At 38.0% G+C, this 27237-nt stretch overlaps 1 protein-coding gene and 1 long non-coding RNA gene across 3 annotated transcripts in view; one reads left to right on the forward strand and one right to left on the reverse strand.

The window, feature by feature from the left end:
* Positions 1-27237, reverse strand: part of LOC120744982 (limbic system associated membrane protein) — a 453615-nt gene that overhangs the window by 341042 nt on the left and 85336 nt on the right. The gene's annotated exons all lie outside the window — the stretch shown is intronic.
* On the forward strand, positions 4966-5467 carry LOC120744987. Its single transcript, XR_005698514.1, has 2 exons — positions 4966-5170; positions 5372-5467. It is a non-coding gene; the product is annotated as an uncharacterized LOC120744987 (long non-coding RNA).

Below are 27237 nucleotides of genomic sequence, written 5' to 3' on the forward strand. Positions count from 1 at the left end.
TCAGTGATGTTCTGCCTCTCCCCCATGGCCGTGTGCCTGGTGTATCTCTTTTAATCTCTTTGTGCATCACATCCACTTCTGAAGCCTCTCCTGATACTGTGGCCAGACCCACTACACAGCCAGCTTGACCCTTATCATCACAACAGCAGACCCTGTTTTTATCTGTGTCGCAACATATCCTTTACTGTGTTTCTGTTTTTTCTAGTTTTTAAAAAACATTTTATTTAAGAGAAGAGCACCATGTAGAGTGTTACTGATCCTACAAGCAAATGCATTAACCATCAACAGCATTTCCATCGAACAGGGGAGAGAGCACTGTGGGAACGAAGGCAGCTACACATCTGCTCTTGGAAAATTGTGGCCCACTCTGCTCTTACAGACTACAATTACAGTTTTATGTGTTTTAGAGAGATAATACTATGTAGTAAGCCTTATTACCCTAAATAAAAGCAATTTAAGTGATCAAATGACTGAACTCTGCTCCTTTTCTAGGATAATTTAACGTTATTTCTCTTTTTTTCTTCTTCTTTTTCCTGCACTCAGATAACAGTGCAAGTCTCACCTAGGTCCATGATTATACAGCAGCATCTAGTGTATGAGTGCAGTAGTTTTTTTTTTTTTTACCAACACTTTCAGACAGATGGCTTACCTGCATGCTAAACTTAATTTGCAGGTATTTTTCTTACATATTGCCCATCATCAAGGCTGCCATTTTAATGGCCAATAACTATACAAAAAACTGACGGAAAACGGTCCGCTGTGAAATGAAATAGAAGACTTTCTAGCATCATAAGAATAAGTTAACCTGCTGCATCACTGGACAATTAAGTGCTCCAATAGAAACCAAGGTAATGTCCAAGTGTAGGCATGATCTGATATCGTCGTGTTGGTGTTGTTCCCAGATCATCATACTAAATGTTGTTCCAGGATCAACATTGCAAGTGACCAATCAGAATGTTGTGACGTCACACTTTTGCGACTTCGGAAAAAACCACTGTAAAACCAAAAACTGTACTTAAGCTGCGAGAAACCGCCGATCAACGGACCCTGACCCTAACCCTAACCGTAACCCTTTAATAAACGGTAAACAGAATTGATATTGTCCTTGCAACATTGGAATTTCATAAATGCACGAATGGCTTGGCGCACAAAAGAATAACGTCACAACAATGTGATTGGTCACTTGCGATGTTGAACCTGAAACAACATTTTCATGATGATCTGGGAACAACACCAACACAACGATATCAGATCATCCCAAGTGTACTGCAGCCAATATCTAACCAGGAAGTGAACATAAAAGTAAAAAAAGAAGCTCAGAAGTCCATTGAAAGCCGGGTGTATTTGTGACATTACCAGCCTATCCTACATCTTCAGAAGAGATCTATTTATTATTTATTTAGATCTATTGCTAATTAAAAGTTAAAATAGTCAAGAAGGCCAAAGTTTTCTTAGACTTTGGAACAAACACCAGAGAAAACTTGTAGGTGGAATTAGATAAAACAAAATAGAGAGAGTGATGTAATAATTCTGATTTCCAAATCATGACCATTTGTATGATAAAGGATTTATAACTGTTCTCTAAGAAGGAATCTGGGCTTTTGAATGACACGGAAAATGATGATCATGTTTAACTTTTAATGGAAAAAAAGGTTTGAATGAATTTTAGGCTATACTATCATTTCATTTTAGAAGATAAGAAGAACATTTTTTGTAGGAAAAAAGTTTATCAGTTTAGTGGTTCAAGAAATTATATGGTCCGTGAGCAAATTTATACTGAAGTTGCTTTTGCAGTTCAAACTGTGGCTCTTAAAAATTACTGCCCTAGTATACATCAGAATGATGGATATTATTTTCAACTTTTCATGCTGTTATGACATATGGCGATGATGGTACTTTAATGCAATATGCTCTATCTTTATATGCACTAGATGGCTCTACAGTATAAAGAATGCTGTTTCTAATGTTGTTTTTGCAGTTTTTAACACTTTGTTTTAAACATTTATTAAAATGTAAATTTCATAATCCAAGGTAGAATACTCTTTTATCACACAATCATTAGTAGTATAATTGCTGCATACCGTTACTTACTGACAGTCAACTAACACCGCAATCTGGACAGAGCCCGACAGGATGAGAACTGAATATCAATAGTCTGCTGCTACTCTTACATTCAGGAAACAAATAACTAGTAATCATGTCTGCCTTTTGTCTTTTCTCCTATTTCTTTTTTGTGGATAACTATTGAAAGGAAATTGTCCGAGGAAGGGAAACATAGTATCATTTCTCCAACGATTTGAAATAAATGGAGCTGATGCTTCACACATGAGTAAGTCCACTCAGGCACTGACACTCACACACTCACACAGACACACACACACACACACACACACACACACACACACACACATGCAAAGATATACAAATTCCTTTGAATTTATAGTTGATAAGAAATGATGCGAAAGGCAGATGACTCGTATTCTGGACTAGAGAAGGATGAAGGTATAACCACGCCTGAAATCCTCATGAAAATATTGTTTGGAATGTTTTGGAGCTTAATGTGTTGTAAAGGGAAGAAAACATACAGGAGATATTCACTAACATTTTGGAGCAAAGAGGGAGAAAAAGTCTTTATTCCACCAATAATGAATCTGGGTTCATGGAATCATCTCAGCTGTCACAATCACAGCCATCAATCAAGGTAGTTAGTAGGTCCTAACCAGCAGATATTAAAGTCCTGTTTGTGGCACATTAGTATATGTGAGGGGGCAAACTCCTCAAGATGGGTGGTGACCATGGTGGCCATTTAGAAGTCGGCCATCTTGGATACAACTTTTGTTTTTTCAATAGGAAGAGGGCCATGTGACACATCAAACTTATTGGTAATGTCACAAGAAATGGTTTCAACGTAACTTTATTCTATCATGAGTTATTTACAAGTTTCTCTTTGTTCACAGCCATTGACATGTCGAAGAGGTTAACACGTGAGGAGCGGATCGAAATTGTGTTGATATCTGGTGAACGCAGTAACCAGGTCATTGCAGCAGATTTCAATGCAAGACACCCTACGAGACCACCCATCTCCCATGCTACAGTTAGCAAACTGCTTGCTAAGTTTCGTGAAACTGGTTCAGTGTTAGATTTGCCAAAATGTGGACGCAAGAAAACTGTCACTAATGAAGAAACATCAGTGGCTGTCCTAGCTTCATTCAGCAAGAGCCCACAGCGTAGCGCTCACCGCATGTCACTGGAGAGTGGCATTAGTCAAACATCCCTTTGGCGGATAGCTACTCACAAACGGCACCCTTACAAACTCCAGCTACTGCAGCATCTCAATGAGGATGACCCAGATCGGCGCACAGAATTTGCAGAATGGGCAAAACAAAAATTGGAACAAGACCCTCAGTTCACGCAGAAGATTTTTCACGCAGTGATGAGGCAAACATTTATGTGAATGGTGAAGTTAACAAACAAAACCACCGCTATTGGTCTGACACTAACCCACATTGGATGGATCCCTCCAAGACTGTTGGGACAACAAAAGTGATGGTTTGGTGTGGTATATGGGGTACAATGATAGTGGGTCCATTCTTCATCAATGGAAACCTCAAGGCCACTGGATATTTGAAATTGCTACATGAAGATGTGTTTCCCTCTTTATGCACTGAAGCTGGCACGTTCCCTGAGTTTTTCCAGCAAGATGGTGCACCACCACATTATGGGTGCCAGGTCCGAGCATTCCTAGATGAACAGTTTCCTGGAAAGTGGATTGGTCGTCGTGGGCCAGTTGAATGGCCCCCAAGGTCTCCCGATCTGACCCCCTTAGACTTTTATCTTTGGGGTCATCTGAAGGCAATTGTCTATGGTGTGAAGATACGAGATGTGCAGCACCTGAATCTACAGATACTGGATGCCTGTGCTGGCATTTCTCCTGCAGTGTTGCTATCAGTGTGTGAAGAGTGGGAGAAGAGGGTTGCATTGACAATCCAACACAATGGGCAGCACACTGAACACATTTTATAAGTGGTCAGAAACTTGTAAATAACTCATGAAAGAATAAAGTTACGTTGAAACCAAGCACACCATTGTTTTTCTTGTGACATTACCAATAAGTTTGATGTGTCACATGGCCCTCTTCCTATTGAAAAAAACAAAAGTTGTATCCAAGATGGCCGACTTCTAAATGGCCACCATGGTCACTATGGAATCAGAACGATGCCACCTTGAAACGAAACCGAAAAAAATATTGAAACCGAAAAAAAATATTGTAACTGAAATAAATGTACTGAAAAATCTTGTATTGAAACCGAAAAAAAAAAATGATAGTGAAAATCAATTAATTGAAACTGTAATTTTTTTGTTTTCGCTTACAATTTTTTTTTTTTGGTTTCAATCCATTTTTTTTGGTAAGTTAAATGTGTTTGTAAGATAATCCGTAATTTGGGTCCTTAGCAAGCTACCGAAGGACCTAGCTAGCTAAAATGAGCACTCGGCTGTCGGGGAAACTTGTTTTGTAAAGTTCGTTTAGCTAACCCGTGCAGGTGAATGAATTTACTCTGACTAAAGAAATCAAGAGAAACGCACCAGGCTGCTCAGTGACTAACCACGGTTACTGTACTTTTATTATGAGTATTATACTGTAAGAGCAACAGGCTGGACTCTGCTTCTGCTCCTGTGCAGAGCTGATTATTAAATATGTGCAAACAGCAGCACGTTTTCTGTCGCTTTCCACATGTGGAAGGACATTAACGCCAACTTTTAAATTCCCCTCATTAGTCAATAGCTACGGATTAAATAGCAAAGCCCAATACTTATGTACTGAAACCAACTACTTCCGCTTGTCAGCTCAAGTTAAAATGTTACATTTTTCCCCTGATTATTTTTTTTAGCTTTTTTTTATTTTTTTTTATTTTTTATTTTTAACTGAGTTTGTTACAAATATTCAGGTTAAAAAACTGTCCAAATTATTTTTAATGAGTTATGTTCACAAAGTCACAGCTTGCATCCTTTAGGACAAATAATTTGAAACGTTAATATTTCTTGTTCAATACTGAGCTGATAACACCTCTGTATGTTGTGACCAGGATGCAGCAGCAGACTGAACCTCGACTGAAACCTGCTCCATCATCTAATCTTTGCAGATGTCCATTTATAAAGCATCAACTCAAAGGTAAACATGATATTAGAAAATGTGTTAGTAAGGCCTTTAAAACAAATTTAAAAAAAATAAAAAGCTGTCGGCAGAACTGTAGGACTGAACAACTTCAGATCCCGAGTGTGTGAGGACGGAGAAGGATCAGCTCTATTTCAGATTTGAGAGATAAACTTTATATTTCAGTTTGTGATGATTCTGTTCTGTTTGTGATTACAGGAGCTGTCCTCAGATTCAGACCTCAGCACCACCCAGTGACAGCAGACAGATCATCCTATATCTTCAATCTTTGTAGTAACTCCAAAATTAACTGAAGAAAACAGTACAAAGGTTAAAGTACCACATGTGCTGTCAGTGAAAGCTGCAGCTGTTTTATTGAGAAATTTAAAGACAAAAAGTCAAAAGGATTAATCACCCCTGTAACTGTGTCACTATACATCAGCATTAACAGTACCTCAGTTTGGTGTTTCAGAAAACTGCTGATCTCAGACCTGCACAACTTCTGTTTTAAACACTGAATGTACTCAGCTACATGAAGAGCACATGATGTTTTCTCTGACACAAGAAATAAAACCTGATTAAAGTCAAAGGTTGTTACTTGTATTTGAACTAAAAACTTGTGATCTGGAATTCTTTCACTGTTTTTTGACAATAGTGTGTTATTTATCATAAAGTAATTCAGAGTCATTCATACTAGAGTAACCAGTGAGCACAACATATATTTAACTTTCTACAGGACTTAAAGCTATTACTATAGCTTATAGCTATAGCTATTACTTAACTGCACTACTGTATAGTTCTGTGTAAATAATCATTCTGTACATATGATAATTTTTAATCCTACAACTGTTTATAACTTGCATAGTTCACATTTCTGTATAACTGTATATCTCAGATTTCTGTATAGTTTTTCATATTTATATCCTGTTCATAGCCTGTACATAGTTTGTACTCACTACAGCCTGTACATACTTATAGAATATTCTTAACATACTTCATACCATGTACATTGTAACATACCATAATAGACCCATTTCTGTAATATACTTACATATCTATATTATTGCTAATATATATTGTAATATATCTATATCATGGCTAAAGCACTTCTGGATGGATGCAAACTGCATTTCATTGCCCTGTACCTGTGCATGTTGAATTCTATTCTATTATATTATGTAAAAGTCCAGACCCTCTGAGGATTATCTGAGTACTTCTAACATTACACAAAGCAAAGGTCTCCATCAGTGTTCATGAAATGCTGGGTTTATCCTTCTTGTGAGGGAGCTGCTGGTGAAGATCACAAGCCCTGCTTGATCCTGGCGACGAGTTTCAGTCTTCCTGGTGTTTCTGAAATGATGCCTCTCACTGTGGGTCAACAGAACTTCTGGCACAGGACAGCTGTAATGAAAGAAATTGAAGAAGTTTTGAAAAAAAAAAAATCTTGGAAATGCCCTAAATGTGAGAAGCAGATTTTGTATTTACTTTTCTTTTGCCAATCAAGATAACAAAGTATAATTTTCACCATACAATTACTAACCTTGTCATCTCCTGCACTGTCTGTTTTGGGCTCTGGGCTTGTCCTTCCCAGCGCTCATGAGACTGCTTTGCTGCACTGTGGTATGAGGTGCTAACCTGTTGACAGTGTTGGGAAGGTTAATTTTAAAATGTATTCCACCAAAGATTATAGAAGTAATGTATTCTGAATACTTTACAACTACATGAATGTGCTATTGCTGTGTGATTTATTACTATTACTGAAGGCTACTCGCCATACCAATACCAACTAGATGTTAAAATCTTAATATAAATGAGTAACAGTAGGTGGACATTAGGTAAGGTTGCACTTTTTGCAGCGATCTCGTGTAGAAAACTATTCAGCGCGTATATAAAACAGGTCAGCGGCTCCGAACCGTAGTAAAGGGACCTCTGGCTAATATGTCCGGTTCGTGTCGGGCTCGTAGCTGAAAAATAGCTTTACTTTGTTGTCTGGGTCAAGTTTGCTAGCGAGAGACAGAGAGAGGCGTTGAAAGGCTGCTTATTGTTTCGGAGGAAAACACGAACATGGTGTACAGTCAAGTCTTAACAGCTTACTTACAGCTGGGCTCGTCAGGCTCTCTTTTTGGCTTTAGTGGTTATTATTATATTTACATGCTTCCAGCTCCCGTTTCTGCTCCGTGACAGCTCGTACTTTTCCTTTTTCTCCCTCCCTCGCTCACAGACACATAACTATGGCAGTCCATTCTCCCTGCAGCACGGACTACACTGCCCATGAGGCTACATTGTTTAGGGTGATGCCTGTAACACTCTGCTATTGCCTTCATATTAAATAATTTTTGTATAATAATTTTTAGAGGCTCTTATTGCATGTTTTGTTTGGGTTTCCACCGGCGTGGAATTACCAAAAAATAGAGACCATAGCCTAACATATGAAACAGGAAAATACCGCCATGTAATCCATTTATTTCAACAAACTAACTGTATTCTCAATATCACCTATTGAACAGTAACTGTAACGGATACATTTACTCATATTTTGTATTTTAAATACGTAACGCCGGTGCATGTATTATGTTACTGCCCAACACTGCCTGTTGAGATCCTGAGATCCGCTCCTAGAACACCGGCCTCCAACTCCTGAAGAGACACGGGTGTCCCTAAATTTAGCAAATATTAGCTTCAGGCTAGCTTGCTACGACGAATAGGCTTAATACCAGCATTTTACCACAACTTCACCAGATGTAGCTAAAAAAACTAAACTAATGTCCAGCCCAGTGGGACAGCAAGAAAAGATGACAAAAAATGATTACTTACTTGCGGTTTGGAGGTTCAAGCTGAAATTGAAGCAGCCATTGAAAGACGGGAAGAGAGAAAGATGGCAGCTTGGTCAGCACTAGTGGTCTCTATAATGTATGCAAATACATGCGGGCCGGAAACCCCGCCCTCCCCTGCGCGCCCCCGGACGCCAAAACGGTGCCAGCAGATTGAAACTGAAAAATGGTTTGAAACCGATACCGAAAAAAAAAAAAAAATTGGAAGCGAAAACAAAAAAATTACAGTTTCAATTAATTGTTTTTCACTATCAATTTTTTTTTTTGGTTTCAATACAAGATTTTTCAGTACATTTATTTCAGTTACAATATTTTTTTCGGTTTCGTTTCAAAGTGGCATCGTTCTGATTCCATAGGTCACCACCCATCTTGAGGAGTTTGCCCCCTCACGTATACTAATGTGCCACAAACAGGACTTTAATATCACCAACCATTCCCATTTTATTACGGTGTATCCATAGAAATGGCCCACCCTGTAGTTTGGCCTCTGTACACTGCCACAGTGGATGATGATGACAGATTCATTTCCATGGTTAAGAAAAACAACTTTATAAAATCTAAGTCAAGCACATTCTTGTGGAGGTATGATAGGAAGAGACATGTATGAGGAGAGAATGAGCGTATCACATTATGTGTCCAGCTCGACGGAGGTAATGTTATGACATGGGTATATATGGCTTCCAGTGAAACCATACCACTGATGTTTATTGGTAATGTGACTGCTGAAAAAAGAAACAGGATGAATTGTGATGTGCACAGGACTATACTCTGCTCAGATTCAGCTAAATGCCTCAAAACTGATCAGACGGCACATCATAGTGCAAACTAATAATGTCCAGAAGCATACTAAAAAAAGAAATCCAAGATTTTCTCAAAATAAAAAAAGGGATACACATGTCATTGAGCTGATATCAACCCAACAGCTCACGCTCTTCAGCTTTTAAACACAAAACAGAACATAGAAATACCCACAAATAAGCAGTAAATGAAGGCCACTGCAGGAAAGGCCTGGCAGAGGATCTCAAGGGAGAGAACAAAGTCATTAGTGATGTCCATGGGTTCCAGACAGTCACTGACTGCAAAGGGTTTTCATCCAACTGTTAAAATCAATCCCTATATTTAATATCGTGTTACTTTGTCAACTTAGTTTGACTATATAAAAAGGGCTGCGATTTCTAATTGATATTAACCACATTTTGATTGTTTGATACAAAAGCCAATGAGACCGTTTACAGAGGTAAAGTTCTACCAATTGTGTCATTGTTAGACAAATTACCAACCTAACCATATTTCACAACAGTGACACCAAACGATCTCAGCTGCTGACAATCTTGCGGTTGCCCGCCGTGAAAGTGCTGCTACATTTTCTCTCAACTGCTCCATAACATTTGACTGGACTTTAGTGAAACTCTTTCTGTCGACAGGTTTGAGGCTCCAGAGCACGAGCCCTAATGTTGTACTGGTTCTTATCACTTCTAAACCCTGCAGCAGGAGTCAAACACCATTTTGTAGATCTGATGCTTATCAGCAAAAAGTCAAGAAACAAAGGAAGTGTGGTTCAGTGCTCTGAGGATTTGAGTGTTCGAAATGCATGACTTTTGGTTTTATTTTTGTTCCCAATAATAAACTCCAATTCACCTGAGCTCCGTTGTGGATTTAGACCAGAAAACCATTTGTTTCTGTTTAATCTAAGCAATCTCATACCTGGTACGCTCCATTCTGTTCTTTATTAAACAGAGTAGCAATTTTTAAAGTCTATAAGGCTTAGAAGTCAGGAAAAAGGAGATGTAATGTTTAATGTTGACTTTGTAACCTTCGTGAGATGCTTGAGGCACAGGAGGAGGACTAAGATGAATACTGTAAACACTATTGGAACTCACAACAATTTGTCAGTCTCAATAATGTACAATTGATATAAAGTAATGATAAAGAACTATATTAAATTATTATGAAAAACAACTATAACAGAGTCAGAATGCTTTCCCTGTTGTCTGCCTGTCATAAGTCTTTACTGCACTAGTGTCAACTTGTAAAGTATTTTTATTTCACTAGTAGTGATTTGTAAGAGTCTGGAAGTAACTCACAGAAAGATTCCACTTCTAGAAGTTATTCTGGAGGTAATGGGCAAATGTCTTTCATTATAATGAAGATGTCACTGACAAGTACTAAGGGAAGTGTGGATTAAAAGATTAGAAGTTTGGCAACCATTGTATTATTATTGCATCGTGCAGAGAAACAATAGGAAGATGAACAGGCAATATGCAGATACAGATTATGTGATCAAATGGTAAATTTTTAAGCCTGGTCACTCACACAGAACCCGTCTCTGATTTTTATGGTAGGTTTTTTTCTTTGTTTGTTTTAATGGACAGAGACAGAATATCAACTACATATCCATAAGAGAAAATATATTGAATGAAAGTCATAAACTGGTTTGCATTCTTGTTACTATAAAGTAAAACTTGGACCCGTTGTAAAAGATTACTGAGTGATCATGTGGGGTTTTGACCATATTTAATTGGCAACCCATAAAACATAGATTAAGACTCTCTGGCAAATGTTTGAATTAGATTGGTGGGAAAATATACTTTAATATGCACTGTATTTAAATATATTCAATAGTATCACAAGGGAGACGTAACATGATCAAAGACTCTCCAAGGATGATGCACACTGCTTTTCCTGCAGTTGTTGTTGTGGACCAGATTACAAATTATAAACACACACCTAATGGAAACACACAAATGAACATCTACTACCATCAGTGACTGATGGCAAGCTACTTAACCTATATGACAATAGACCATGCCATGCCATTTAATTATGTTGCTTAGCAACATACTGGGCGTCTTGATGCATGCTCAATCATCCAGGTAAGTAATCTCCAAAAGTCCAGATGAACAGAATCAACTTTTGGAAACATACTGGGCCTTTGTTGAAACCTTGTGACCATATTTCAGAAGGTATCAAAAATCATGAAATTACTGTCTGGATGCACAAATTTAGAATATTGCATTAAAATGAAAAATGTATTTTTCTTATTTTCTCTTTTTCTCCCTGTTCTTATCTTCCTGTCTGAAATATGATCCTTTTTTCGTGTGTGAGCTACAGGGTCCGTGTTGTGTTCACATATATGTGAATATGAGTGCAGGCTATTGTAAACAGTCCAGTCCAGCTAGAAAGATATGAGCACAAAGTCCAGGTCCCCTGATGACCACTGTTCTGAGCAGATAAACATTACAGAAGAGACAAGAAGATTATGTCATGCCACCAACCATGAATCGGATTAATATAAGGGCAGACGCTGACACACAAATAAGCTTTAACCAAGCCTCACACAGTACATAGTCTCTCTGCTGTAAACCCAGTGTTGCAGTCAGAGCAAAATGTCTTTTCCTCACTCGATTGAGTAACTGAAAGTAGGCTTGATGAGATCTGAGGGAGGCTGAAGGGCATGCTAGTGTCACTGCTATTAATCCGGAGTTCACAATAGCTTCCTACAGCTCAGTGGAGTGGATCATTGTAACTGAGCAGCTTTAGGCTCCATCAAGACCTGACACACCTAAGCACACACAAGGTGATCTGTTTAAAGAAAGAAAAGAAAAGAAAACCTTCTTTGGGCTGATTGAAAGCCCATGTATCAAAATATATAATTGAAAGATTTGACCAGAAGAAGTATGGCTAAAGAGCAGAAGATGTAGCATGATGAGTGGGAGGGGACTGAACAAGAGAGATTAGACGTGTGGCTTTCTTAGTGCATTAATTTAGCTGCCTGTAAAAGACAGCTTTAATTTGGGAGCAAATGTTCTAATCCATTTCATTTGCTAAATTTTCCCTGAAGTTAAACATAATTATGGTGGAATATCTGAAGTCCTTCAGGATCAAGACTGCATTGATAATTTTGTATTACAATGAAGCTTCACAATGTCCTTGTGAAAGAGCTCAGAGAAAATTCATATAGTTATTTACTTTCTTCCTCATAGTTAAGAATAAATCCTGGTAAAGATAAAACTTGTTCACACACCAGCTTAGCACTTAAATGTAAAAACTGTTAAGAGAATGACTTTAAAGACATTTTCTTATGCAGAATTCAGGAAAGGTAGTCTAAGATTTACTCTAAAAGGCCACCAATACCTGAATGCTCTTGTTGGAAATTTGAGTGGTTGAGGTCCAAAAAAGTACTTGTTAAAGACAGATCAGGTGATCTATCACTGGTTCCATTTGTTATGCCCCACTTGGACTGCAGAAAGCACAAAAGGCACTTCATGGAGTAATGCAGCTGTCTTGAGGATAGTGGGAAAAGAGTGACGCACACATCCCAAGAGCCACACAGCTCAAGCTCAGCAGTTGTCTTCAGAGGCAGAGATAACCCTGCAGTGAGCTGGAATGACACCCCGCTGAAGATGCATAGCTTTACCCCCCGTCGATCCTCCACTCTTACCTCCTATAGTCTAATGGGATTATCAATTCCAGCGGCTTTGAATAAGAATCACATTATCTGTCAGTGCTTGAAGAGATATTTCAACAAAGGCAAAAAAAGGTGAAGTATATCAAACTGCTCTAACAAAGGCTGATAATCTGATGAGCAATGAGGAGGTTCCAGAGATAACACAAGATAAATTAACTCCTGACCCATCACATGATTGGTACACATGAGGCTGCAGTTCCTTTTTCCAGCAATTACATTTAAAACCTTACACAGCAAAAGGGAAAACCTGCATAACAGAAAAGGAGAGAAAAGCATGTGAACAAAATGTGAAATGGTTAACTGTTATTTTAATGACAGGGCTGAAACAGCATTTTCCATGCACGTCGTATATTGGCAAATGGCTTCACAGCAAAATTCTAGTATCGCCTTCTGTGGATCACAGTCTGTCTCACTCCAACTCCATAAAAACTGCAGCTGCATAAATCATTCAGTGGGACTTTTAAAGACTAATTTATTGCCATGCACTTAATCTAAAACACTGATAGTTTGATTAACGCACACATAAAACATCTGTTTAGTGTGTAGGATCTGTCAAATCAAAGATGAGCCCAGGGATGGTGTTTAGCCTTTGGAAACCTGTCAGAACTTGAGTGTTTTGGTTGGACCTTTTATATTTTACAGGTTTTTCTGTATCATTTAAGCTGGAACAATGAAGATTGCAACCTCCTTAGTTTGGTTCATCAGGGATGAGGGGCTGTGACCAGACCACGTTATATAAAGCAGTCTGATTTCCCACTTGCTAACATCTTGTTTTACAGGACTGCTTTAAAACTTGCAATGTGTCTTTTCACAGCAGGCCTTTTTGTTCTACTCCAGGTTTAGAAATTCCAGTGAACGAGCATGGAATAGTTACAAACTGTCAGGTATGCACAGTGTAAAAAATACATTTAAAGGCTCAATCTATTCATAAAATAAGTCAAAGGAAAGTTAATAATTAATAACCAAATTCTGTCACAAAGTTTTCTAAAACCCTCTGTTTCTGAGAGAATTGTAAACCATTAAACCAGTTACTCACTGCTTCTTCACTGTACAAACATTACTGTTTACTGACAACACCAGTGAAAAGATGCCAGGGAAGTAACATTCCTACAATGAAAAGTAGATACATTTCTTAGATGCACGTAAAGACAACAAAATAACATTTTTAGCATGTCTGTTATTTTTTGATAAGGTTCAGATATTACCCACAGGAGCCCAGCAACATCTTATCAAAGTACATATGTCCAGAATGACTCTACACTGATTTCCTTCCTTCTTTGTTTGTTTGTTTTTTCTGCATGATAAATTACTCCGTGGACACAGCAGATTAGAGGAAGGATTAGATGGTAGACAAACACACAACAAAAGAAGGAACCTGAGTGCCACAAGGACCTGACATTAACTCCCACTGCTTCGTAAATGAACAGTAAATTGGGATCATTTTTCTAAGTAAAGTGACTCAAGGCTACTTGATCAAATCATACTTTGTCAGGCGCAACAGCATTGCAGCTTAACAGCATTGCAATATAGAGCCAACTAATATCCAAAGTGTCACAATAAATGTGAATGTCATTTAAAAAAAATACCAACCAACCTGTGCACTGTCTGGATTGACTACATGAAAGCATATGGCTCGATGCCCCACACCTGGATCCTGGAATGCCTAGAACTTTACAAAATCAACAGGACCCTAAGAGCATTTATTAGGGACTCAATTGTGATGTGGCAAACAACACTAGAGGCCAATTTCAAGCCAAATGCACAAGTTACCATCAAGTGCGGGATCTGCCAAGGAGATGCTCTGTGCCTACTGCTGTTCTGCTTAGGCCTGAACCCCATTAGTTAGATCATTAACAAATGTCATTCGGATTGGAAAAGTGTAATTGGATGGCAACAAAGACAGAGAAGAACTGAGGGGATTGTGCTAGACATCGAGGACAGCTACAAGTACCTGGGAATCCCACAGGCAAATAGGAACCATGAAGACGCCGCTAGGAAAGCTGTAACCACCAAGTACCTGCAGAGGGTCAGACAAGTCCTGAGGAGTCAGCTGAATGTGAAGAACAAAATCCGGGCTATCAACACCTACGCCCTGCCCGTGATCAGGTACCCTGCTTTGATAATAAGTTGGCCAAAGGAGGAGATAGAAGCCACTGACATTGCTGCTGACCATGCATGGAGGATTTCACCTCAGGTCTAACACCCTGAGACTGTATGCTAAACGGAAGTATGGAGGCCTCAAAAACTCAAAACTCTGTTCATGTATGAAACTCCTTAATTTTACTTTTTTGCAAAGGCAAAGGAACATAAAAATTAGCCCATACTGCCACCCACCCCTTATTGATTGCCTACAGCTTAAGCATCCCTGTAGCTCAAACATTTCTTTTCACCCTTGACTCTGCTGAAACCACAACAAAACTACACTAGGCACTTCAGCTGCAAGTTGTAATGCTAGCTATACACCCCAAGAAGCAGTAGAAGAAGAAAAAAGAAAATGAAGACAAACAAGAAGGGGAAAAATAGACACGTGTATACAGCAAACCTTGTTCTTGAACCGCACTCTACCTGTCACCGTATTACATGCATTAATTATATGATTTATTTAAAAAATACTTTTTACTTTTTACAATTTCACAAATGTTTTTCAAACAGAAGTATGTAAACTAGCTGAATGTGCACATCGAAGCATGCAAAAGGAGATTATTTCTGATTGGATGAATTCCAAACATTTCTCCGCCTTTCTACACACCTGAATCAGTTCTGATGGATTGTGTCTGTCCAGAACACGTACATCTTCATTTTGTTTCCTTGATGAACGTGTTAATACCCCAAAAAAGATCTTTGTCAAAAACTTGAAAATTATTGGTCAACAAAATTAACACCGATACAGTCATGATATGAGGCTTGTGGTTAAAAAAAAAAAAAAACTTCAATTTTCGTCTACTCCATTTGAGTTACTCTGGGTTCCTTAAGAAGTGCCAGTGTTGTCAGTAAGCCATTTCATGCTACAATCTCACAATCCTCTCATCCTGATTTTTTCACAGTTACAAAGTCACCTTTCAATGCCTCTTTCTGTACAATGTAGGAGCACTGTTGTGAAGCCATGTCAAAAAGATGACACAATTCTTTTATCCTCCTTTATCTTGGACAGTCCAAATCACACAGTGAATACTTGACATTAGATGAAATTTTGGCCGCGTGAAATGACCATGTGAAAAACTTTAAACACTTGAATTTTTCTGGGGTTGTTCTTGACAGTTTGTCAATAGAACAACTGATGGCTGGGGATAAAAGGCGCCTTTAAAAGCGTACCACTCAAACAAAAATGTTGTTAAGAAGTCTTTCATGAGTGAATGATTCCACTTGAAAACATAGTGAGCATTTAGGAAGACCCACTAATGGAGTAAGTTCGTCGCAGTCCTAAATGTAAAATTCTGATCACCACATTCCAGATACGTATGTATTTAATAATTTGTTGGGGGGGGGGGGGGTTATAGTCAGATAGCCAAAGCTTCTGACACACTTTGTTCCTCTGACACCCTGTTATTGGCACACTGAGACATTGGATTGATTTCTGCACTACTCAAGGAGAATTTTTTTTTTTTCCCCAAGAGCCCAGTGTTCCTCAGAGATCTGACCAGACCATGTTCTCTGCTCAGGTTTTGTATTCACAGTAATGCTGTGATTAAATATTCAAAGAACAAGAGCAATATTAAGGACATGTACTTGTCCTTTGCCCAGTTTTGTGAAATGGTTTTGAATATCCAATCAAATTAGTCAAACATGGTGCACACCAGATAGATGTAATGCTCTACAGTCAAAACAGAGAGGGTGAAAGAAAATACAAAGAGGAGGGAAGATGTGACAATTGTGCCAAAAGCAAGATGAGAGAGAGAGACTGAATTCTTAAGTAGAAGGACATGAACATCCTATTTGGGCACAAAGCTGAGAACTGGTTGTCCTTTTAATAGAAAAATTCATAGTGGGAACTCAAACAATTTAGTTGATGAATTAGCTCAACAATAGATAGTAAGAAAGAACGAAAGACACAGAGAGAAAAAAATATGGGATTATATTAAAACAAACACAAACATGGAAAGTGGCAGATAGAAAAGGGGGGCTGAAAATGAGAAGCCAAGTGACAACGTGACAGATGGAAACACTCACAGCTTCACAGCATGTCTCTATCACAATACAGAGAATAGTCAGCCCTTCCCTGTGGTGAAGCAGATCACAGCTGTAGATGAGTATCACTGACTACACTAGTTCTAAACATAGAATACTATACGATCTACTGTAACTCGGGATTAAAATAGAAAGAAATCTCTCTCAAACACCCAAACACATAATCACTGTCCTTTTTTAAAATAGATGTTCACATGCAAAACATTCACAGATGGAAAAAAAGTTCCAGAAACATTTTCCCTAAATATGCTATGACTGTATAGATAATGAATAGCGCACAAAAAAATGTTAAATCCTGCTAAAGACCTGCACAACCTAATTCTGAAATGCACGTCTTGTAATAATTTACTTGTAAATGAATTTCATTTGCGTATCCAAAGAGGAAACAGACTAATTCCTGGGTGATGACCTAAAGAGAGTTACCAAAGATGAACCGAGCATATAGTGGGTTCAGGATTCAGCTCCAAATTCCTGAAATGTCATTACAATTTTATGCTTTTCTGAATACATACTACATTCATTTACACCTCCTGAATATGCAATGTGCACCTGGAAAGGCATGAAAACGTCATATAGAGAAGCTCTGTCTTCATATTGTGAACGATCACACTGTAACTCACGTGCTCTGTTCTCCATCAGAACAATGTGATGTACCCACCCACAGTCACAGTTTTTGAGTGCATGTTAAGTGATCTTTCTGTATTACAAGTTATTGCATTTCAACTGTTTTGCACTCCCTGCCTGAAAGCAGTCTCACAAAACAGAAACTGTGGACATGAAATCACCAAAATTTGAATCAATCCAAATCTATCAGCGTGACTAACTGTTCAAGGCATGTCTATTCACTGAAAACAAATTACGTAGCACAGGTGCACATCTGTTGTCTGCATGTTCTCCACTATTGCAGTATCCTGAATAAGATTTCATCTTGAAAAATAAAAGAACATTTCAATCCAGCATGATTACAGAAGCTTTGATTGTCTTCACATCCTGCTGATTTAATTAGAAATCCTAATCAAAGAACTTGGAGTGAAACTAAATGAATTCAAATCAAAGAGCCACCAGGATGGAGGTCTTCTTCGAAAGATGAGTAGGCAGGAAGGGGCCTTAGCAAGCTATGTGTGCGTACGTTCATGTGTGTATGTGTGTAATGCTGATATTATCCAAGACAATGAGGACAACTAGGCAACACACTTAAGTATGGACACACTTACTGTAATGGACAGTGGGCACAGGTTCACAAGACTTTAGCCTTACCTAAAACAAAAAGGACAAGAGGAGAGAAACTGTAAATGGACAAAAAGAAACAAGATGAAAATATTCCTTTTACAACATGCATTATGTGGCTGATTAGCTTTCAGTAGAGATATCACCAGATCTTTTTCTGCTGAGTCTGATCCCATACTTGTATTTACATAAATTTTGATTAAATATTTATGACACATTGACATAAGCCTATTTGGTGTTATACAGCGTATCCTGGCACAATGACTTAAGGTCTTGGACTGAAACTAAGCCTATCAGGTTAAGATATTGATTTGTTATGAATAACAGTTTAGCAGGAGACGGCATGTTGCAAAATTGAAATGATCAACTGGCCTGATCGCCTACAGAGCAGACACACTGCTCTGTTAGAAATACAGAAAGAAGACAATCCACTGGGAGTCGTCCAGTGTTATTCTTTCCTCACTGACATTTAAATAGTACTATTATCGAGCAGGGATATTTTAAGTCTGCGATATTAGGACTTGTAGAAATCTTAAGTTGGATTTTTGCAAGGACGGTAGATCAGAAGTTAAAAACAAAAGGTTGGTGGTTTGATGTCAAACCCTGGCTTCTGTTGATGCGATGCAATAAAAACAACAACAAAACTTAACCTAAGTTAAATTAATGTTAAGAAAACTAATTTGTTTTGTTCCATACACTAGTTAGAACAAGTTCACCAGTGTATGCAGCATGCATGCAGGCTAAGCCATCAGAATAGATTTAATGACGTCTTTGGGCAACTTGGATTTGGGCTGTTGGCTGCACACTCAGTCGGTACTTATGAGATGCCCTGATTAATCAGGTAAATATTCTTAATTACCAATATGCAATAGATAATAATAATGTCTTGCTGAACATTCTACAGGCAGTAGCAATAACTACCAACTAACTGTATGACTGTAGCAGTTTCTCACATCATTGTTGATGAATCTTTGACTCACTCTTCTGTGCAGCGTGGCTTCAGCTCATTAAAGTTGCATACATTTGTTGATGTACAGCTGGTCACTACAGTATTTCAATTAGGATGAGGTCTGAACTTTGAGCGGGCATATATTGCAACACCTTTTCTTTTTCAGCCGTTCTGCTGTAGAGTTGCTGCTATGCTTGCGATCACTGACCTGTAACACTACAAAATTAAGTTTTAGCCGTCAGATTGGTGCCCAGGTCCCATGGCTGCAAAACAAGCCCAAATCATTATCCTGCCATCACCTAGCTTGATAGTTGGTAGCTTGAAAGTGTCTGTGAAGGTTCTCAGTCATCCAGGTCATTGTAGTCTAAGGAGCTTGGAAAGAAAAGCATCTGGACTTAATGCTTTTCTTTCCACGCTCTTTTTGATGATATGGTGTGCTTGGTTTTTTCCAGATGTGGTGCTGTGTGTTATGGCCAAACATCTTCACTTTGGTCTCACTTATTGTTCCAGAAATCCAGGGGATTATTCAGAGCCAAGTTTCCAACTTTTATTTTATTTTTTTAAGAGAAGAGGCTTCCTCCTGGCAGTCTTTCCAAACAAGCTAAACTTGTTAAATCTTTTTCTAAATGTACTCAAGAAATGTGAGTACATCTAAATGTGTCAAGAAATTTCATATGTCACATGCTAACTGAGGCCTGTAAAGTCTTAGATAAAGACAGAATTATAACGTTCCCTAAAAAATTACCCTTCACATCATTACTAAAGTTCTCATACAAATAATATTCATTCATTCATTTTATCCTCTAAGAACATTCCTCTGTGAAGGTTTTAGGGGTGGTAAATAAAACATTTAAGAAGCTTAGGTTTCCCAAGTAGAACAGAAAATGGCAGAAAGACAAAAGTGTAGGAGAAATGTTGGCAATTTATTTCATTACAGAAAGGATATGGACATATGATAATGTTTGTGGTTGATTTCTCTGAGATGCACCCAAATGTCCCAGCAGACACCATAAATTTATAATGCCAGAGATGAAAGTGATTACATCTAAGTGAACAAAAATGTGACATTTCAGCGAGTGACTTGGGTCTGCTGCAACCTTTCATCAGCAGATAGTAGTGATCACGCACACACAAATGAAGCACAGTCTCACAATCTGCAGCAGTTGCTGTCATAGCAGAAAGGGATGATTATTGCTAGCATTACCTCCAATAATCATAAGCAAGTACATACAGCACCTATAAGCATGGATGTTTTTTAATCGTTTGATTAGACCAGGAAATGAAACCAAGGTTTCTTATGTTTTAATTTAGTTACCCTTTCTATAGCTTAAGGTTTTTCACTTCAGCTGTTTGTGAGAGATGAAAAGAAAACCCTGTCCTTTTTTGTGTAAGGATCGAGGCAAGACACTTGTTTCTTTGTGAGTGTTTCTCCTCCCTTGGGGATTCACTTTTCAACAATCAGCTCGCACATGAGCCTCCACCAAGAGCCTTCTGGGAAACATGGGGTGAAGAAGAAAAAAAAATCTTCTCCCTAGATGCATAAACCTTTGATATATTACTTGTGACACCTTGACACAGATTTAAAAAGACCTTTTTTATTAGTAACACTATACCACCAGGAGTGGTGAAAACATCTAGCGTAACAAGAAAAAAAAAATCACATGCTACTATATATTTCCGTTCCCTGACAGAGCTTGCTTTTTCAAAAAGACTTCTCAGGGTTCACAGACATGCTTTACAATGCAAAGGAGGAGCCTTGAAGGCTGATGTCTGTTTTTGAAGCTGATTCGTCTTCATCAGGTGGAAAAGCCTGCCTGATGCAGGCTGGACTGCAGGCTTGCAGTTGTGTAAGGCCTTGTCATGATGAAAGAGTTTTAATAACACAGCACTGCACACAACAGTAATCACCGCATTACAGCAGCAACAGCATAGGCTGGTAAGTTTCTTTCAGCCTTGGATTTTTATATTTCATGTAGACAAGAATGATTTCAACCTTTCTTGGTCAAGTAGGACTTTCCTTTTACTCCTATAGTTTTCCAGCTGCTAAGAAGTAAACACACACAGTAAAAGGTAACAAGATATTTTATAGAAACCGCCACATGTGATTTATTTATTTATTTTAAATAAAATGTTCTATCTGAAAATTGAGGCAAGCCCAGTGAAGATCAATACTTTTATTAACCTTGCTTCCAGTGAACCCGAACAACATATATGTAATATAAATCTCTGAAGGGGTTAAACAGAATGCATTCCTTGAAAACATGTTCTTTTATAAAGTTCCTCACATAAAAGAAACCAAGGCCGACGTGTTTGAGGTCAAATATCTAATTAAGTGCATTAAGTCTTCTTTTATTAAACATCCGGTGGTGGTTTTTAACCAGCGTTCACTGCACTTCTTACATACAAACTGTTTTCACAGGACACAATTATCCCAAAACAATCACCTTGAACTGGTTTTAAACAGAGCCACACACACAAACACACACATATAGAGGAAATCCAGTCCTTTCAGAAACTGAATTAAGTGCATGTTGTTAGATTTTGTTGTGTGTATTTCATTTTGTGTCATCTATTAACTATGTTGAATGCTTCCAGCTTCTCCAAATCCCGTCAACCTTGATATAGTAACTTAAGCCAAAGTTTTCTATTTAATTGTGAACGTGAGTTACAAATTGGTGGTTTAGGATATTTTACAAGAGAGATTAGACTGATTTATCAGACTAATTTAATAAACCTTTTTGAAGCTACAGCAGAATATTTAAAAAACAAACAAACATCAATAAACTCACAGTGAAAGTGCGTTCATAATACTGCTGCCATGATAACTAGTTGGGAACTAAAGAAATACATTTCCTTGAGTGCGAAGAAGTTTCAGAGAGTGTTAATGGAAATCATGTTCACGAGGGAGGATCGCAGTACTCAGTGCTCAAGCAGCCTTACCCAGTGGTGGTAGCTGTTCTTGCCATTGTACTCGAGGAACTTATTTACTGCTTCAGAGAGTTCTAACTGTGGGTAAATGGTCTGAGGGAAAGCAATTCTGAATTTGACCCATTGAGGTCAACAAATTGATCTGGTCGCCCTTCTTCCATCTGTTCTCTTATAAGATGTTTCACTAAACAACATCAGGCATACCCTTCTTCTGCCATGAAGAACGCAAAGGCAGCAGCAGCTACATAGCATAGTTTATTTAAACAAACATGTTTAGAAGGCTCTTTATCTGTAAAAGTTATTAGAGCATGCACAGCTACATGCTAACAAATTCAAATTATGACTGTGTTAAAAACAAAACTCTTAAATATACTATAAATACAGCATCTTGTACTTCCTTTGAAGTCCTCAGTAGCCCACTCCTAATTGGAAATGGACAAAGCACTGAGATCAACTTTCTCTACTGCTATTGTACAGGAGACTCAGTGTGCAGTGCTAATTTTCTTTCTATAAACACTGGGTCAATGCCATTACAGCTGTAGGTAAGACCTGTTGAGTACAGCACAAGCCTGTGGGAAATCAACTATCAAGGCTTTCATATGGTTACCAAGTAAAAGAGCAGATTAACTGCGGGGGTTTATGAGGCTCAAATACAGAAGCTGAAAAATGTTGCAGAAACAATTTGCACAACTTTTTAAGGATTTTAATTGGTTATTTCCATTGTAGAATTTCAAGCTGTATTTTGCTTCCCACTGTTCGCTCTGAATTTCAAAGTGAAAAAGATGAACAGTTATAATGCTAGTAGATTCTGAATTTCTGCCTTGTTTTGTCTTATTAAAATAATCTCAATGCCCACCAAGCTCATTGTTCTTCAAAAAACTTAGGATGAGCACTTTTTTTTCATACTTTTTGAGGGAATTTATAAAGTATTGATGTATCTTCTCCATCTCATTGTCTAAAACAAAACAACCGACAGATGGGGATCGAATAGAATTTTTAAAATAATGAGAGCAGGTCAGTGTGGGCATTATTTTTAAGCTGAGAGACCAATGAACAGTTGAGTGTGAATGAAGCAGCTCGTGAAAATCTCTCTCCTGTGCCATTCTTAAACTATTATCATGCATCGAAAGCAGTGCCAACACTCTGAAACATGGCCCAACAAACAAGTAGAAGTAATGTTTTTATACTGTCAGCCAGTGCCGATATCCATTTACTAACTAGATCTGCCATTGAAGTCATGACTGTGAATGGAGAGAAAGCGCTGTCGCACACTGATACCAGCAGACTAACATGAACCTACTGAAAAGGCTACAACCTCATATCATATCTACAGTAGAGCCCTCATCACAACGAGACACACATACACTTGCCTTAACATTTGTGTGGTTTAACGTGAGCTGCACATAGCAACAACTAATGAGGGCAATCACAAAGCTAGTACAGAAGCGAATGCAGACGTGCAGATATATTTATACAACCAGCACCACAGTTACTGTACACAGGGGTGAGCACATTTTATAATCTCCTAGAGAAGCAGTTGTGTAATTAATTCAATAAACCCTTACACAGACACACAGACACACAGACACACACACACTGTAGGAACTATAATCACTGTAATGACACCTATTCTACGAGGACCTACCAGAAGGTTTACTTTGGACTGGAATAAATTAAGGAGCCAGGTCGGTGCCTCGCTGTGATATTTATTAGAAATATAATCAGCAAGAGTTGACGGAGAAGAGATGAGGGTTTACATTAACATGCCAGTGTAAGATAATGTGCCAAAGTGCACTGTGATCAATTAGCATAATATTATTCTCTAGTTTCCAGAAATGCGTTCCCCTCTGTTTTGTCATTTATGTGCTTGACAAATTAGACAACCGGGACAGAGCACAGTAAACCGGCTTCAATTTGTTGTCTCTCTCCTTGACATATTTCATTTCTCTCTTTATTTTTTTTTTTGTCCCTATTTTTTTCCTCTTAAGGAAGCTATAAAATCAGATAAATATTAATGCCTCGCTAAAAAAACAAAACAAAACAAAAAACATTTATCACATTCACATGTAGATTGTCTGTAAGAAGTAAACTTGTTAAAGATGGAGATAGCATAAAAGCGACAGAGACCGTCGAACCTCTGGCTGACTCACAGAAGCCTAATGGCTGATTTTTCTTCCAAGAGGTACAGTGAGTGTTTATAGCTTTCACGTCTTCTCTCCTCTTTTTTGAGGGGGATACCAACAGAGACAAAGTTTGCTTACAGAAACTGCCTCATGATAATACAAATTAATTTCACTGAACGCCCGCACAAACATTTGCAGATAGTTGTGTTTGCACAGGAGGGAAAACAAGCAGGGAAAGGAACAGAGGCGCAATCAAGTTAATTATTATTGTTAGTCGTGTCAAAAAATTTGAAAAACACAAAAAAATCACACAAGGTCATCTAGTCAAATTTGTGATCCCCAACTGTGGCCATTAAGAACAGTCTAGAACTACAGGTTTTGCTTGAGTTAAACACAACAGCAGGTTCAGCTAATTAGTTTCTTCCATCTGACTGAGGGAGGGTGCTGGGATTCACAGTGTTTGGCTTTAATTACACTAAAGTCACTGGTATATTACCCATAGCAAATTCACTACAAAAGAGAAATACAGCATATACACACAACATAAATTTATGGGGTATGTTGTTTTTTGTTGTTATGCCTTAAATGCAATAACTACTTTTTCGCAATCCTTGGAAATAGAAGCTGAACTACTATTACACGTTATAAGCCGCAGTGTTGAAGTATTTATATTCATTACTTAAATAGCCAAAGCACACTCATCACCATCATCAATCAAAATGGAGAAAAAAATTTGCTGTCCTGACTTACAAATGTAATGGGGAATTTGAAGTAGACCACCTTGCTTCAGAGACTGTTTTCAGCCTTGCAATTAACCTAAAGCTGGGTCAGGATCTATGCCTTCCTGGCTTTTTATTGATGTTGTTCTCTGTGCATTTGGAATAGCATTAATATCTGCCTGCATAAATTAAGCAAAATAGGACATTCAGACAAACGAGGTAAATCTTCTGTAAGTCTTTCCACAGCTACATGAAAAATCGAAGAAAAAATGGTCTTTCCTTTGGCAAACTTCTGCCAGATGCTAGCCTTCAATTTAGTCTGTTCTGTGTAGGTGGAGGAGCTGAACCTCCAGAGTGGTTTCTATACGCCCGATGTATTTTTTTTCACCATCTGCTTGAACAGAATACTAATGACAGAAACACATAAAAAATAATGAACATTAAAGAGGCATTGATTGAATTTTCTATATATAATCATGTATTTATAACATTTTTGTTGAACATTTTGTTCAACTCTTTATTGCTATTGAGATGTCAAAGTGGCTAACCGGGGATAAAAACAATACCAAGGTCACTCATACTGTGTACAGAGTGGTCAGCTGTGCTCATGCTGATAGCAGGGGACACATTGAAGATAACGACTTTGTTGAAGTTTGGAGCTGAGAGGCAGTAAAGGCTGGATAATGTTGTCTGACATTAATTCAGCATGCTAATTTGGCTTTGCATTGCTGAAGAGCAAGTGAGTGGGTTTGATGTCAAACGTAAGTATGAAAGCTTTATGCATGCATATGAATGTATGCATTACACAAAGCATGCTTGACTTATTTTTATTTGTGTGGACATATATATATATATATATATATTGCATTTTTGCTGTTGCAGTTTAAATAAGCATATCAATATTCCAGAGAGAAATTGTTTCAGCGGAATAAAAACTGTGCTTGAAAGTGTGAGATCTTATATTTTGGATAATTACTGTTTCCTTGTGATTTGTATGCAAGCATACATGGGGTTATTTGGAACGTCCACTTCTTTATATTAACATATTTCTGATCTGTCAATTATATTCAGTAGGTATCACACCCCAAAAAATTACTTCAAGTGTTCATGCACATGTACAAGAGGGAGAGCACTGAGAGCATGGAGAATGCAGAAATGGACAGATGAAAGTCAAAGCAGTGGACTGGCAGTTCACATAAAACTGAGCTTTAGAAGAGACCAGAGAGTGATCATCAACCCACTGAACATCACTTCAGTGCGCCACTACCCACAGACTGCACCAACTAATTATCCACAGTCACAGCTAGAAGCAGCAGCAACAAGGTTGTCATTTAGATGATACTGAAAGTTTCTCCGTGACACATTAAAATAAGAGCATCACAGAGGTAAGCTGTCATATCCTGCTTGCAAATTGATGCTATTGACAGTGATCTAGTATTACATTGATGACTCACCTACCAAATTAATTCATGACTACGTCACGGGAATGAATGAATAAATAAATAGATGAATAAGGAAAGCAGTTTTGGTGTAATTCGTTGTCAGGGTTTCACTCGTAGGGAAAACAAGAGGAGTTTGTCAGTGAACGCAACATTTTAAGTGCCCATCTTGCAAGGAAGTCACACGTGTGGCAATGTCCACTTTTGGCTTTACGGTACTAAACACACACACACACATACACACACAGTACACAATACAATATCAGTATAGTTATTGTGGATGACAACAAAGACTTTAGAAATAAATAAATAAAAACTAAAATTGTTTAATCTCTATTGAAAATCAAAACAAATAAATACAGAGTTCTGGCAGAGTCAAAATTCTTTTCATTTTCTCACAAGCTGGAATAATTCAACAGCTCGGAACAGCATCAATCTGAGTATAAACGAATGAACAGTTGCTTTCAAAAACACCTTTTTCTTAGATTAATTAAAAAAAATAATCAAAGATATAACCTGGCAAAGCAGTTTTACCTTAGAGAGTAGATCTTAGGTTTAAACCTTTCTGTGTGGAGTGTTAGTGTTTTTGCTATACCCCCATAGGTTCTTGCAAGATACTCCAACTTGCCATTACACTTCATAGATATGCTTGTTAGCTTTACTGGATATTCTAAATTGAATGCAGGTGTGCTAGTCTGGTGTACCCAGACTCTCACCCTATGACAGCTCAAATGTGAACTGAGTTGAGTTAGCTTTTTATGTTAAGCAACACAATTTGTGTTGCATTTGTCTTATGTATTGTCATATGTCTTTGTGAGCAGTGTAAAGATGAATACCACCAGTTGGTTTTGTCCCAGTGTAGTTACTGATCTTTAAATAAAGTTACATGTATTTCCCATTGGAGTCCATTACACTGTTGCATGAATAAAGCCTGAAGTCAACAGCTCAGTGGCCATGAACAGAGCAAAGCTCTCAACATGAGAATGACTTTGTAAATACAGGGATTACTGCAGCCAAAGCTTAACACAGCCATGTCTGATAGTGGAAGTACACAGCTTGAGATCAATGGAGCAAAAAGAATCTTGTTATTCAGTGACAGCACTGCATATCTCCGGAGGCTGAAACGCAAACACACTATGGATAATTTCTGACTGAACAGAATACTATGCTTTTGTATCGAGTATGAGTTGTTGCTTTTTGTGTGAGAGAGGATAAA

This window comes from Simochromis diagramma, unplaced genomic scaffold (genome assembly GCF_900408965.1).
Source record: "Simochromis diagramma unplaced genomic scaffold, fSimDia1.1 OVJJ01000611.1, whole genome shotgun sequence".
Lineage (NCBI taxonomy): Eukaryota > Metazoa > Chordata > Actinopteri > Cichliformes > Cichlidae > Simochromis > Simochromis diagramma.